Genomic DNA, 13,682 nt, shown 5'->3' with positions numbered 1-13,682 from the left:
ATATTGATTCACATTATGATTTTTATTAATATTCCTATTGTTTACAGGTTACTGGCAAATTCTGATTTGAAATGCACTGTTAGAAGATGAAATGAAAAATACTTTTGACCCACATAGGCTACTGGATTCTGTTCACTGTGGCTCCATATAGGAGAGAAGTGCCTGTCCAAAACAGAAACAGTAAATTCTGATACTAAAAAATACTATACTAAGGTGCATCACTGCCACTGGATCCAGCATTTTTCTAAGATTGATAATAGCTTCCAAAATCCATCTTGACTAACTTCTCTTTCCACAATATTATCACCACTTTGGGAGATCTCCCACTAGGATACACACAGATGCCATTTTCCAAAGCCTGTATCTTTAGATAAACAGCATTCCCATTTGACATCAGTAAGATTTGTTCCTGACTATAAATACTTAGGACTGGACTAGTGTGGATTTTTTTGCAGGAGATTTTTTGCAATTCAGTGACGGATTTCAAGACATGTCTTGGAACTGGTCTGCCATTTGTTTTTCTTGTTTTGCCATGTAATACTGTTGCCTGTTGTCAGAATGGAACCCCTGACTGATCACAGGCAGTCTTACTGAAGCCTGAAAATCCCTGAAATCCTCCAGAATCTGTTTTCTCCCTTCATTTCAGGGGTACCAGTACAACTTTGATATTCAGCTGAGTATGTTACTTGGCATGAAGTGGGAGATCCCTGCCCCTGACAGGGGTATGGCAACCCTATCCCCACTTAAAATATGCCCTGGATTGTTTAAAAAATAGATATAATTGACCCCATACTGTTAATAAGCAGCTTTCTGAAAAACTTGACATAACTCAGTCTATCCAGAGTTGAGGAATGCTTATCAGATACTCTCACTTCCAGATTTTGAAACTCCTGGCCATTATAAAAATAAAAAGACAACACATGAAAACAAAATAAGGCATCAAAATAACAATAAAATAACAATTAAAAAGTAGTGAAAATAATTGAATGCCAAAAAAATGAATATGTGTCCAAATTGCAAAATGCCTAAAGCCTGAGACCCAGATCAAATAGTCTCCTCAATTTTCTGTGGTTTTGAGAGCCAAACGCACAGAACGCACAGACCTCTGATGGATTCAAATAATTTGGTACCTAATTTTAAATAATTTGGTACCTAATTTTAAATAAAGGAGCCCTATTTGTTTCAATGAATTTTTAAATGTAAATGTAGGTTATGGCTGACATCTGAGAACATCTGACAGAAGATACAAATAACAGCTTATAATGTCCCCTAGGAAACATCATGAGTGAGGGCTAAAATGGAGCTTCACTGAAAAGCTTTCCAAATACTAAGGTGGATGCTTTAGTAAAACAGTCAATTAATAGACCCCTTGTAGAACAATGGCAAATGGTTCTGGGAGAAGTGACTCTCTTTAGTATGATCAAGGAGAGATACAATTTATCTTCCACACATGTAGAATAATGCACTTTCAATCCACTTTGCAGCTGGATTTTACTGCGCAAAATGGCAAAATCCACTTGCAAACAATTGTGGAAGTGGATTGAAAGTGCATTATTCTGCATGGGCGGAAGGCGAGAATATGACTCTAAGGACAGTTACAATGCACTGTTGTTTTTATTGTAAAAAAGAAAACATTCTCTGACTGCTTATAGTTCAGAGGCAATGCAGAAGATATCTCCAATTTAGAATACATTAGTTACTTCAGAAATCTTACTTTCTGAGAATAACTAACAGCAGTAAACATAACGAGGGGGCACAAGGAGGCTGAAATCCTGGGTGCAAGATATCATGTGTGGGGGTAGCTCAGCATCATTCGTAACTGCATCCCCACCCAAACTCCATGTGGAGTTTGGGGAAAACCCAAAAGGGGCACAATTGAACACTGAGCTGGCCAGCTTTGAGCCTGAAGTTTAAAACTCACAAGGTGAAACTTTTCTCTGTTTAAACAAAATTGTCTCCTTAATATGGGCTCTGACTGCTTCCACTTGGCAAAGATTATCTGTTTTGCTTTGGTCTTACCCCATATATCCCAAATAGGTCTCTGCGTTCGGCAGAGGCCAACTTACTGGTGATCCCTAGCCCCTCGATGATACGGCTGGCCTCCACCCGGGCCAGAGCCTTCACAGCTCTGGCCCCTGCCTGGTGGAACGCTCTTCCATCAGCTGTCCGCCACCCTGCGTGATCTTGCTGGAAGTTCGGCGAGAGGCCTCGCAAGACCGAGATGTTCCACCGGGCCTTTGGGGAGACCAGCCGTTGATAAGGGGCCCTCCTTTTCCTCTCCCTCCTTTATAACACCTTGGAGATCCTACCATCCCTTCCCTTTTTGGGGTTTATGGGAATTGATAGCAGGCGCCATCCTGAATTAATTAATGCTGCATTTTAGTTGGGGTAGGGTTTATTTTTATTAGAGCTGTTTTAATCTATATTTATTGTATTGAATTTGATGTTGTGCTCTATCTGTGTTGTTCACCGCACTGAGGCCTTTGGGGGAGGGCGGTTTATAAACCCAAGTAATAAATAAAATAAATAAATAAATTATCATTCCACATTTTACAAAGACATTCACACTTGTAATGGAGCTTCCATATTAGGAGTTTTTTACACACTTTCTTCTGTCTTTTTTCTGAACTTTCCCCCCTTCATGTGCTCCATAATGACTCTGCATTAGATCTTGTGTATGATGATCATAGCTGTATGGCAACTTTCCACTCCTTTCTGTTTTTGTTTGTTTGTTTGTTTGTTTGTTTGTTTGAAATGTGATATAGCACAATGTTGAAATGTTTGAAATGTGATATAGCACAATGTTGATGTACAAACAGTATCTTTCTGCCTGAAGCACCACTCTACATTCAAAGTAGAGGGACAGGTCTACCACAGGATAGGAAGCCTCATGACAGGACTCCAGCAGCAGCCATCATTTCTTCAGATATATTTTTGGGGGGGATGATAACAATGAGAGGGACATTCAGAAGGCTCCAGAGTTAGTTCACCTGACAGCTTGGTCATCCTTCAACCAGAGAGAAAAACCAAGAATTACAGGGAAGTTTTTAGCACTTAATCTGAGGGAGAAATGAAAACTGTACGCTGAACAAGTTATTAGTATGGCTACGTAGATCACAAAGCTAGGGGTGGTGATTATTTGCCTTTTAATGTTTTATCCTGTGTCAGAAACGCATCCTACCATTTGTAAATAGTTAATAGTGTTTATGAATTCATTACATTTGAAACTTTCACGGTATTTTTATCAGGTAACTTTTATATTTTCACTATGTTTTAGTATTCTCAGTGTTTTTAAAGGATCTTTATTTTTATGTATTCCTCAAATTGCAACCTTTAAGGGTATTTTCATGCCGTACGTTTTATATTTTCAGTATTTTTCCAGTATGTATATTCTTACGAATTCATGCCACTTCAAACTTCCAGGGTAATTTTATCAGGTACATTTCATATTTTTCAGTATTTTTCAGTAGTTTCAGTTTTTTTGCCATGCAAGGGAAGGGGGGTGAGTGAGGGTTGGCATGCAAGGGAAAGGAGGGAAAGGGAGGGGGTCCGGCATCTGGACATGGCCTACCCACCCTAGCGGAGGAAAGGGGAGGGGAAGGAGTGAGGGTTGTCATGCAAGGGAAGGGGAGTGAGTGAGGAGTGGCATGCAAGGGAGGGGAGGGAAGTGGAGGGGCATTTTTTATAATCTCCGTAGTGAAGCACGGGTATCCTGCTAGTACCCCTATATAGACAGCAAGTCATTATTGCATAGGCACGCAAAGGAAACTAAATAAGGTCTCCTAAAAGGTTGTGATCTAAAAATACATGCAGTGGAATGTTTACAATTGTCTCTGAAACACACATCAAAATGGACTGCCAACCTATGAATCAGAATTAATCAGGAAAGGATAAAGAATCAGTCAGTTCCCACAACACCATGGAAAGAAGTACTCCATGTGGACTCTTCCTGAAGGCCACCATACTGCACTGGAACTGTATATAGAATGATTCCACTCCCACACCCAAACTCAAATAATCAATAAAAGCCACTATTCAAGATGCAATCTTGGCTGCACAGAGGAGAATGCCATAAGTAGCTTGAAAAACAATCTAAATATAATAAAACAATCTGACAAGGGAAGGCTATTGTCATAATGGATAAAGTAAAAAATACAGAAGCTGAGTGATAGCTCTCAAACACCAATTTTTAAAGGCCACTATCCACAGACCCCACACAGGAATACCAGGAAGAATTCAATAAATTTTTAAAAAATAACAAAATATTCACAGGAACAAATTTTATAAATACACTCCAAGAAGCTCAGTCAGGCACTTTCTACCTCCTATCAGAATGAGTGAAAAGCCCGTTGCCCAATTAAGACCAATTATGACGTAATGTGACTAAGTATTGTCTGTTCAGTGAAATAGTACTTATTTGACTATAAAGTTCATCAACCAATATTATACAGTACTATGATTCTCTATACAATATTAACATATATAAACAGTTTGTGAAGAAATAATAATAATATATAACTCTTTGTTTCGTATAGGCAGAAACAGTCCTTGCTCGAAACATTGTTGTCTGAGCGGTCTATCCATTATTGCACAATCCTGTGGATCAAAGATGATCGCTGTTGGATGCTCATATCAGTCTTCCATTGATAAATCATTTCTATTTAATCCCGCCATACTGCGTGGCGTACGGGATTTTATGAATGAAATCAATGGGTATACAAAACTCAACACGTATTTATCTGCGCTTTCGTTCTTCGTCAGTGTACGATTTCATTTATAATCGCTCTTTGGGGTTATTGAAAGGTCTTCATATGACTTCCCCATAAAAAGCATCAATCCATATTGCATCTTTCTACCTCCTGCCAAAGATAGATAAACCTGACAACCCTGGACATCTTGTTTTCTCAAGCATAGGCACCATCACTGTAGGGATATCAGGATATATGGACTCCTTCCTGAGACCATACATCATTAATACTTCAGCTATGTCAATTATATTCCAAAAAAAACTGCAGGCCATCAACCACCTCCCGGAAAATAGCATTCTAGCCCCCATGGATATTGAGTTTCTTAAAAACCCAACATCCTCCTTGAGGATGGACTACAAGCCATTAGAAACAGCATTCCTGGGGGGGAGGCATTTTGGGGGATCTGCTTTTTTGGTTCCCTTGTATTGCCACCTTATTTAATTTTTAATCAGGAAACTTATTGGAAACTGCATCAGAAGTCATTGTGTCACATGGTCAATCTGCATTATTAGCTGATTCATATAGGATGTGTTCTTCTTTTGAGTATGGCTATATCACTGCACTTCCCTTTACAGTTGCTAATTATTTGGTTATTATTAAAAATCTCAAACATAGAGGCTTAATTTTTCTGCCAAAATATAATTCACTTCCAACAGCTGAATTCTGAGGAAGGCTTAAATGTATTCCCTTGACTGACAGAAACTGTTATTGTACACCTGAAGCTATTGAGATCATCTCACATGTGTTGTTACCTTTCCTGTTTAAAGTAGCTAGGTGTGATTTATTGGGATCTCTTATTAACACTGCTCTCTTGTGTTCCAATAATTGTATTATATTGAAATTGTTATTTTTGAACAATGTGAGCTGGAAAAGAGCTGTAACCAGATTTCTTGCATATGTTTTAAATGATCTTAATGTTTATTGATTTATTGTATTCCATCATTTTCATTTTATTTCTAATCTTACCAACCTAAGGTTAAAGGGTCTGAAAATGAAATAAGACAACCCAAAATAAAATGACAATAGAACCCCTCTGATAGTCACATACAGCTCACAACTCAAGCCCTCCAATGTCTTATTAACAACCTACAACCAATGCTGGATTATGACACTTCCCTCACTAAAGCACTGGAGGACTGATCCTTTCTTGCTTACAGAGAGCCTGCTAACCTAAAACAACTTTGTATACACAATGATAAACTGCTTAACTGTATCATAGACTCTGGCACCAAGGCCTGTAACAAACCAAAGTGCCAACTTTGTTCCCATATAGATCATAACACCATCACTGCTCCCAGCAACATTAGTTATACTATCTCAGGCTCATACTTCTGCTCATCATCTGAACAGCCCCAGGACAATCTACTAGTCACCAGCTTAACCGCTTCTCTTAAAGCATCATCAGATAATTTTTACTAGCTATTCATTTGTCATAAGGGCTCCAAATATCATCTGTATCAATATTGAAACAGTAATATTTTAATGCCCAAGAAAAATGCAATTCTCCACCACCTGATATGCTCATTGTACATGTGACTGCTACAGGGTTCACACCAAGGAAAAGCACTAGTCCCTATCATCTGTGGCTTCACTAGAGAGGAAAAAATAATCTCCCACGACCCTCCCTTTTATAAGCTTTTGGCTTTAAAAAAATAAATAAAAAGGTTGCTTGAAAGCTGCATGCACCCTCTTTCCAGACCCAAAGTACACACCTGCCCTGATCTTTTCAAAAGGAATATGTATGACCCATGCATAGCATGACTTTCTCTTCAAGACGGAAAGGACAGTATTTTAATCTTACCTTTTTATTACATGAGGGTTCTCTTTGGATTTTCTACTTCAAACGTCAAACTATGTTGAACTGAGCCTATGTCCTTTCTGCAACATCTTGCCATTCTGCTTTGATTTGGGAACAAAATATTATGATCTTTAGACTACATACGTGGTAAAAGAGACATTCATCTTTTTATCATCTGGAATATTTCTGAAGAGAAAGAGTGTACCTGTTTTTATGGCATGAATGATCTTACCCTGACTTGATTTGAATGGTAGCCAGCAGTTCTCTTCAAAGTGCTATAGTTTAACACTACGCCAATTGCTGTTTGCCCAATTAAATAGCCCATTCATAATGCTTTTTGTCTGTCAGATATTATCTGCTCAAGGAGAAAAATATCTTGAAGATGACTGTATTTGTGGTTTGGAAATATTTGTAATGAGAAACTTTGTGCTGAACAATACAACATTCATGGCTGCAAACATTCTTTTCAGAATTTGTAATAATTATACTTTCAAATTCTTTTGTTCCTGAAGAACCAGGTAAATAAATAAAAGGAACTGGCAGACTTGAACCGTGACCAATGGCACGATCTCCAGCATACTGGCACAGGCAGGATTTTTACAGATCACAAATCTGCAAGACACATGTCTGCATAGTCCAACAAAATGTCATCAAACATCTGGAAGAATCCATATTTATGGTGAGCATGTAGTGTTGCATGGTTGGATTATAAAGGGGCACATTTGTAAGTAAGAGCTTCTTTAACAAAAAAAAACAGTAATAGGCCTTTGAAACTATAGACCTGAAGTCTTGAAAAAAAATCAACCTCCTTAAAACAATTAACTTTCTAATAAAACTAAGTTGTCATTTTTCTTTTTGGCTTCATCCAACATTGTAGTTGTAGGATGCCATCTCAGAGCTTGATTTATCTAATTCTGGACACAAAATCGTGATCACTTGCTGCAGTTTCACCCTCTTCCCAGTGAGGAGTTACCTCAACATTCTCCAGGACACACATGCCAGCACTATGGTTAGTGATTAATGGCCATTTCAAAATAGGTTGACTTCACCTAATCCTCTCAACTGTCTGAGAAATAAAACTTGATGGTGACTATCAAAATATGAACAAAAAGGTTCTGTCCATCCCTTCATGAACAAAAGAAGATTCTTGTGAGGACTGAAAAAAGCTGGGCATAGAAAAGGTTGAGAAATCTGGGTATAAATCCAAACCCTTCTTCAAATCATCCATTATCAATGCAAGCTCAGTTAACAACTCCATTATTCACCTTTGCCTATTGAAAGGTTCAAAAAATAAAAAGATAACCCTTTCTCTTGATTTAATCAACAATTTAAGGTTTCATCTAAATAAAGTAATATAAAAATTGCAGTGTTCAAATGCAATGCAAACTGTCGTGGATCCAAAAAGTGGGACCTAAGAATGCAAGCAAGGTTGTGTGTAGCTAAAACATGCTGAGTTTTCACAACTGTGTAACTGTTGGCTGTTTCTTTTCTAGAATAAAACTGTCCAAAGACATCATCTGGACATGATATGATGGCAACAGACATTGGATTGGATCCTACCGGCTCACTAATAGTGCAGCCTTCTTTTGACACCTCTTCCTGCAGCAGAAGAGCTACACTCTATCAGATCAAGGTTCTTTGCACTGGATGAAAGTTCTACCATCAGCAGAGCAGATTTATAGGATCCAATCCATTGTCTTGAATGCCATGGCAAAATAATAATGATAAATACCAAAATCAGTGGAAAGTTACACATCCCATAGTATTTTTCCATCCTGAGATGGGTTAGAAACTATTTTCTCACATGTCTCTTATGATAGATATTTAGATTATTAGTTTTGCTTTCTAAAATCTGTTTTATGATATAGATAGTGGCCTATGACCATAATTTTTGATGCTGTTATGACAGATATTTCCTTGGAAAGAAAAGTATACTCAAAGCAAGGATGTCTAAGCTGAGTAACTTTGACAGTAGGAAACTGTTTCATATTTTTTCTATTTCACATGGACAATAATTTCCAAAGTATTTTTGGACAGCAACTAATAACAAACAAGCCAGTTTTTAAGTCAAGTGAATACATATAATTGCCTACAGTACCTTGTGCCAGTCAGTCTATTATTTCTCAGTTCCATTGTGGTATTTGTTATTCATTTAAATAGCAGAGGAAACACTTTCCTGGAAGTGGCCTCTTGGAAAAAGAACAGGTAAGTCTTTTGACCTGATGAGAAGGACTGAGATAACTCCATACGATTCCATCTCCCATGTCCAGTTCATCAAAACCACAGCTGAGCTGTCTGAATTTGTTACTTAGCAATCATACTAAGTCACTTGAAAATGAACAGAAAACACTAGAAATCAATATGTGGTTATTAAACTGCAAGTGATAGCTTTGTATATGCACTTTAATAGTTGAAAAATCTTTCCAACGGATGTTCTTCTTTATGCTTTATTCATGAGGCAATGGGTTTTCAGAGGACAACATTATACTTTCATACTTTGTGACCTTGTTGAAAATTTACCAACTGAATGTTTGAATAAATTTTCCATAACACATTACTCCAAGAAATCAGATTGTTTCCCAAAGTATACACACAGGAATAGGAAAATACCCAGAGGGGATTCTGCATCTCATATAACTGGGTCTGGGGCTAATGTCAAAAATCCACAAAATTTGTGACAAAGAGACACTTTATTAACTCTAATGTGACTCTGCTTGGCAAAGACGTCTTTAAGCTAACCCAATATTTAAAAGACAAGTCTCTGCTCCTCATTAACTGGGTGCTGTTGTCTGTTTTTATGGATTTGCCTGCAACTCCATATGTACCAACAGTTGCAAAGGTCTGTTCTGCCACTGGCCCAGCAAACCATAAAGAGGCCTTTCTTTGACTAATTTTCCCTCCTCAGATGGTGCAACTGCATAAGTTTTCATGGCATAAGTTTTCATGGCAAACCTGAGTATTCACTATCTAAAATATCTGATGACTTCTTGCAGTGTGATATATAATAACTTGGTTTAGTAACAACTGGCTAAAATTAATTACTTTGAATAAATTCAGAAGTTACATTTAGAGAACACTCACAAGCTAACCTACTCAAATCTACTCAGTGGGGCTTACTCCTCGGAAAGTATCTGACATTCTAATTAGTTGCTCAAACCTGAATGGCATAACCACTGACAACTCACCCCAAGCCCATAGCAGATGCAACAAAGCCTTCCAATTTTTTCACTCATACTAGATAACATAGGCTATTTTGTTCATTGTCATAAATGGAGAAGAAAAAACTCCTGGATAATTCATAAATAAGATGTATTATTCCTCTGAAAAACATTAACTGTTCTGTTTGCCTTTTATGCTTTTGATAAATAAATCCACCGGGATACTCTGCAGAGATAAATTGTTTAGGTTCATTTAGCAATTTTATATGTCCTTCAGTCTTCTGGAGACATAAAGTAGCAGAAGAGTCAGAGCTGTGGTAATAAAATATTTTACATAGTAAAATTGACATAATTGAAATGTTTGCGTCTAAGTAAATTATTCAACCAGCAAGGCAGAAAAAGGGCTGCTGCTTGGTTATTTTTCTTTTACTCCTTAAAGTTTATTATATAAATGATGTGGCCTTTTACTAGACTGGAATTTGTCTCTAAAGAGCATATGAAACTGTGTTCTACTGAGTCAAACCACAGGTCTATCAATGTTTTCTGACCTGACTGGCAGGAGCTCTCCAGGACATTAGATCCAGTCTTTTACCACTGAGCCCCTCACAGACCCACAGTACATGTTAACAGAATCCTAAAGAGAAATGTGATAGGCATATTAGAATATCATATGATGACCACAATTCAACCATGTTATGCATTCAGATCATTCATGATTTTCCAGTACATATGCATGCAGACACTCGTGGGTGGTGTAACTCTGGCCCTTTCCGCACGGGTGTTTTATGGCGCCCTGGGGACTGCAAAAACGCCATCCCCAGGGAGCCATTCGCACAGGGGGCGCAGCTGCTGTGCAGCCGCACCGCCCTCACGTCACCAGACCGGCGCGAAGCTGGCATTTCCCAACCTCGCTCGGGGAGCAAGGTCGTTGGGAAATGCTGCCTTGGAGCCCCTGCCATGCGAACGGCAGCAGCTCCAAGACGCCCTCCCACTCCCACTCCCAACCTGCACTTACCTGGTCCCCGGCCCTCCGGCACGTTGCCAAGGCCTGGGGACACGCCCCCCTGCCCTGCGACGCTCAAGCAGGTGCGCAGGGCCGGGGGGGCGAGTCTCCAGGCCTCGGTGACGTGCCAGAGGGCCAGGGACAAGCCGGGTTGGCCAGGCGACGGCGCTCCGCGGCGCCGTTGTCCCAGCCGGTTCTGGGACTGTCCATGTGGACAGTCCTAGCGTCTTGGGGTCGGCGTGGTTTATGCCGACCCAACCCCTTTTGCCTCCGTGCGGAAGGGGCCTCTGTTTTCCCCTATGGAGAGCTTCCAGGCAGCCGGGGAAGGTTTTTGTTTCTTCTGCCTCCCCACATTTCAGGAAAGCCCTCTGGAGGCAGTGCAGTAGTGTGGCACCGGCTCTATCCCCAGCTGCCTTCCAGAACAGGATTGTGCTGCTGGAGTTAGAAAGGCAGCCCAGCACATGCCCTCCACAGACAGTGAGGAGGAGTATTTGCAGGAGCAGGTCTGAGGCAGTCATCAGGTGCACAATGTTAAAAGCCTTCTGAATAGCCTTGCCTTTATAAGCAGCTGGAAAGGACATAGCTGCATGAAAGCAACATGTCAAATTGCTGCTGACCTTGTGGCTCTTGTTTTGAATTATCCACTCTTGACTTGGTCTGAATCTCTGGACTTGTATTTCTGGTTTACACTTGGACTTCTCATTGTGAGCGGTAGAACTTTTGGTGCTTGATGGTTGGAATGGAACTTTGGCTGTGGAAACTGGACTCTGTATATGTATGTGTGAGCAGGTCCTGGAAAACCATGACAATCCCCAACAGATAGCTATCTAGTCTTTACTTGAAGGTCTCCATCATGGAAGAGCCTAGCTCATTGGTTCCACCGGTGAATCATTCCTACTGTTAGCAAGTTTCTTTACATGCTGAATCAACAAGAAATATTCTTAACATTCAAATTCAAAGATATTGCCTGTATGAAGAACTTTCTAGACAGATGATTGTGATGTTTGAAGGAGCCTTCAAAAATAATCTGGAACTGGAACTGATATCAAGCTGAGGTTTCATTAACATTCTGAAATGATTGGAATGTTTGTATGGGTTTAAAGCCTATATTAACTGTTATCAATGGTTTTCAGCCAAAAGAGGAAAATTCTTAATTTAATATTGCTATGTGCTTTGAATTCAACAGCCAACTGATAAAATAAATATAATTGAATAGAAAGAAAATGATGGGTATAATGTAGTTTTCAAAATGTATCTCAGGAAAGGCAAGATAGCTCAAACCCACTGAAATAACATTTAACTTTAAAAAATGAACTGTGCAAGAATAAGGACATTAATGAGAAATTGTAATAAGTTTATTAATAAATTAAGCCTATGTCATACCTTAAGAGTTATTTTCCAGAAATATCAAAATTGAACATTTTTAAAATGTATTGTCGAAGGGCATGCTAAGTTCATGAACAGTGGACTCCACCCAAACACAGGATTGGCATTCACCAATACTGCTGCTGCTGCTGCAGGGCATGAAATCATTCACTGGACTGATAAGCCCCACCCACAATACAATACTATCAACCACATCTTTGCATAACAAGTTCTACCCAAACACTTACTGATTGGTTCCCCACCCTGAGACATGGACAATATATACCCCAAACATTCCCTTCTCTCTGGACACAGTGTGTAACAGACTTCCCTCTGTGATACACCTCTGAAGATGCCAGCCACAGATGCAGGCGAAACGTTAGGAACAAGATCCACCAGACCACGGCCACACAGCCCGGAAAACCCACCATAACCATTTTTTAAATGTTTTAGTTCTTTCAAGGTTATCAGTTCCAGAAGGGACAGTCATTCATGCCAAACTGTTATATATTCCCCTTTTAATCCATGTGTTGTCTATCCCATTCATACCTGTTTCTCCTGATGGCTCATACATGTCTATTTGTTCACATATCAGATCACAAAAAAACTTCTTTTTTAGAAAATGGGGGCAACTTTTCACCATATTCCTCTCACTTAAGTGATACCGATGCTAAATGTGTCATCTTTTGTGTGTTTAGATTTTAGGAGTTTAGGTCTACAACAAATTAACATAGTCATAAATCTAGTTTTTTAAATAAAAACAAACCAACAAATGCACAACTGAAGGCAGCTAAACTTTGCCTAGTATCCTTTCATACATTGCTACATTCTGGCATGGTAAGGATTTTTCTGCTAGCAGAACTCTTCTATCAGAAGTAAGATTTTTTTAAAAAGATACAAAGGAAAGTGCTGAAAGTAAAGCAGTATATATAGGCAAGATGGGAAAGGGAGCAAGATTTAGTTCTCCCCACCTGAATTTTTGTTTAAAAACTGATCTCTCATCCCATACTTTGGATGTGAACACATGTATAAATAAACATGGATCCCTCCTTCTAAGACCACTACTTTGGCTGTTGCTATTAGCTGAATTTAGGTGTTCCTAGAATATCAGAAAGAAGTTGTGGACCCCACAATGTGTCAAAATGGTTTCACCACTATATTCCTTGGACAGCTACATTTGTGCCGGGACTTCTGAAGAGTTCAGAGCTACATTCTGTATGGAAAGTTAGGATGAGGGCAGAACTACACATAATGTTTAGTTCTGTGATTGTGTTAAAAGATACTTTTTCCCAATAAGGATAAGTATACATCAACCTTGGAGGATGAAAGATCTTTATATAGAACTCAAAAGAGAGTGAAAGATGGAGGATACAGAAGGGGTTTTAGGAAACAGAAACAAACTTTTTTTTCCACAATAGTGGGAATGTCTAAAGACATAGTGGTGAATTCATCCTCCAGGGTATTGTGACCAGAGGAAAGGAAAGTCTTAAATTTAGGCTTAAGCTTAGTTCACACACCTAGCTATGATCCAGTACAAAGTAGACTTATTCAAATTAATGAGACTAATAAAATTAAAATAATTTTTGGAAATAATCCAAATATTACAAATC

The 13,682-nt window shown here is 39.0% G+C and overlaps 1 protein-coding gene across 2 annotated transcripts in view; it reads right to left on the bottom strand.

Moving 5' to 3' along the window:
- TSPAN8 (tetraspanin 8) overlaps positions 1–6,646 on the bottom strand; it is a 67,086-nt gene extending 60,440 nt beyond the window's left edge. The window contains exon 1 of one of the 2 annotated variants that reach the window (XM_048501877.1): positions 6,550–6,646. The gene's annotated coding sequence lies outside the window, so the exon portion shown is untranslated. The remainder of the gene's footprint in view (positions 1–6,549) is intronic. The other variant, XM_048501878.1, reaches the window with a different exon arrangement.
- Between the last annotated feature and the right edge of the window lie 7,036 nt (positions 6,647–13,682).

Source organism: Sphaerodactylus townsendi, linkage group LG06 (genome assembly GCF_021028975.2).
Source record: "Sphaerodactylus townsendi isolate TG3544 linkage group LG06, MPM_Stown_v2.3, whole genome shotgun sequence".
Lineage (NCBI taxonomy): Eukaryota > Metazoa > Chordata > Lepidosauria > Squamata > Sphaerodactylidae > Sphaerodactylus > Sphaerodactylus townsendi.
Note: the sequence above shows the minus strand (reverse complement) of the source record. Positions and strands in the feature narration are given on the sequence as shown.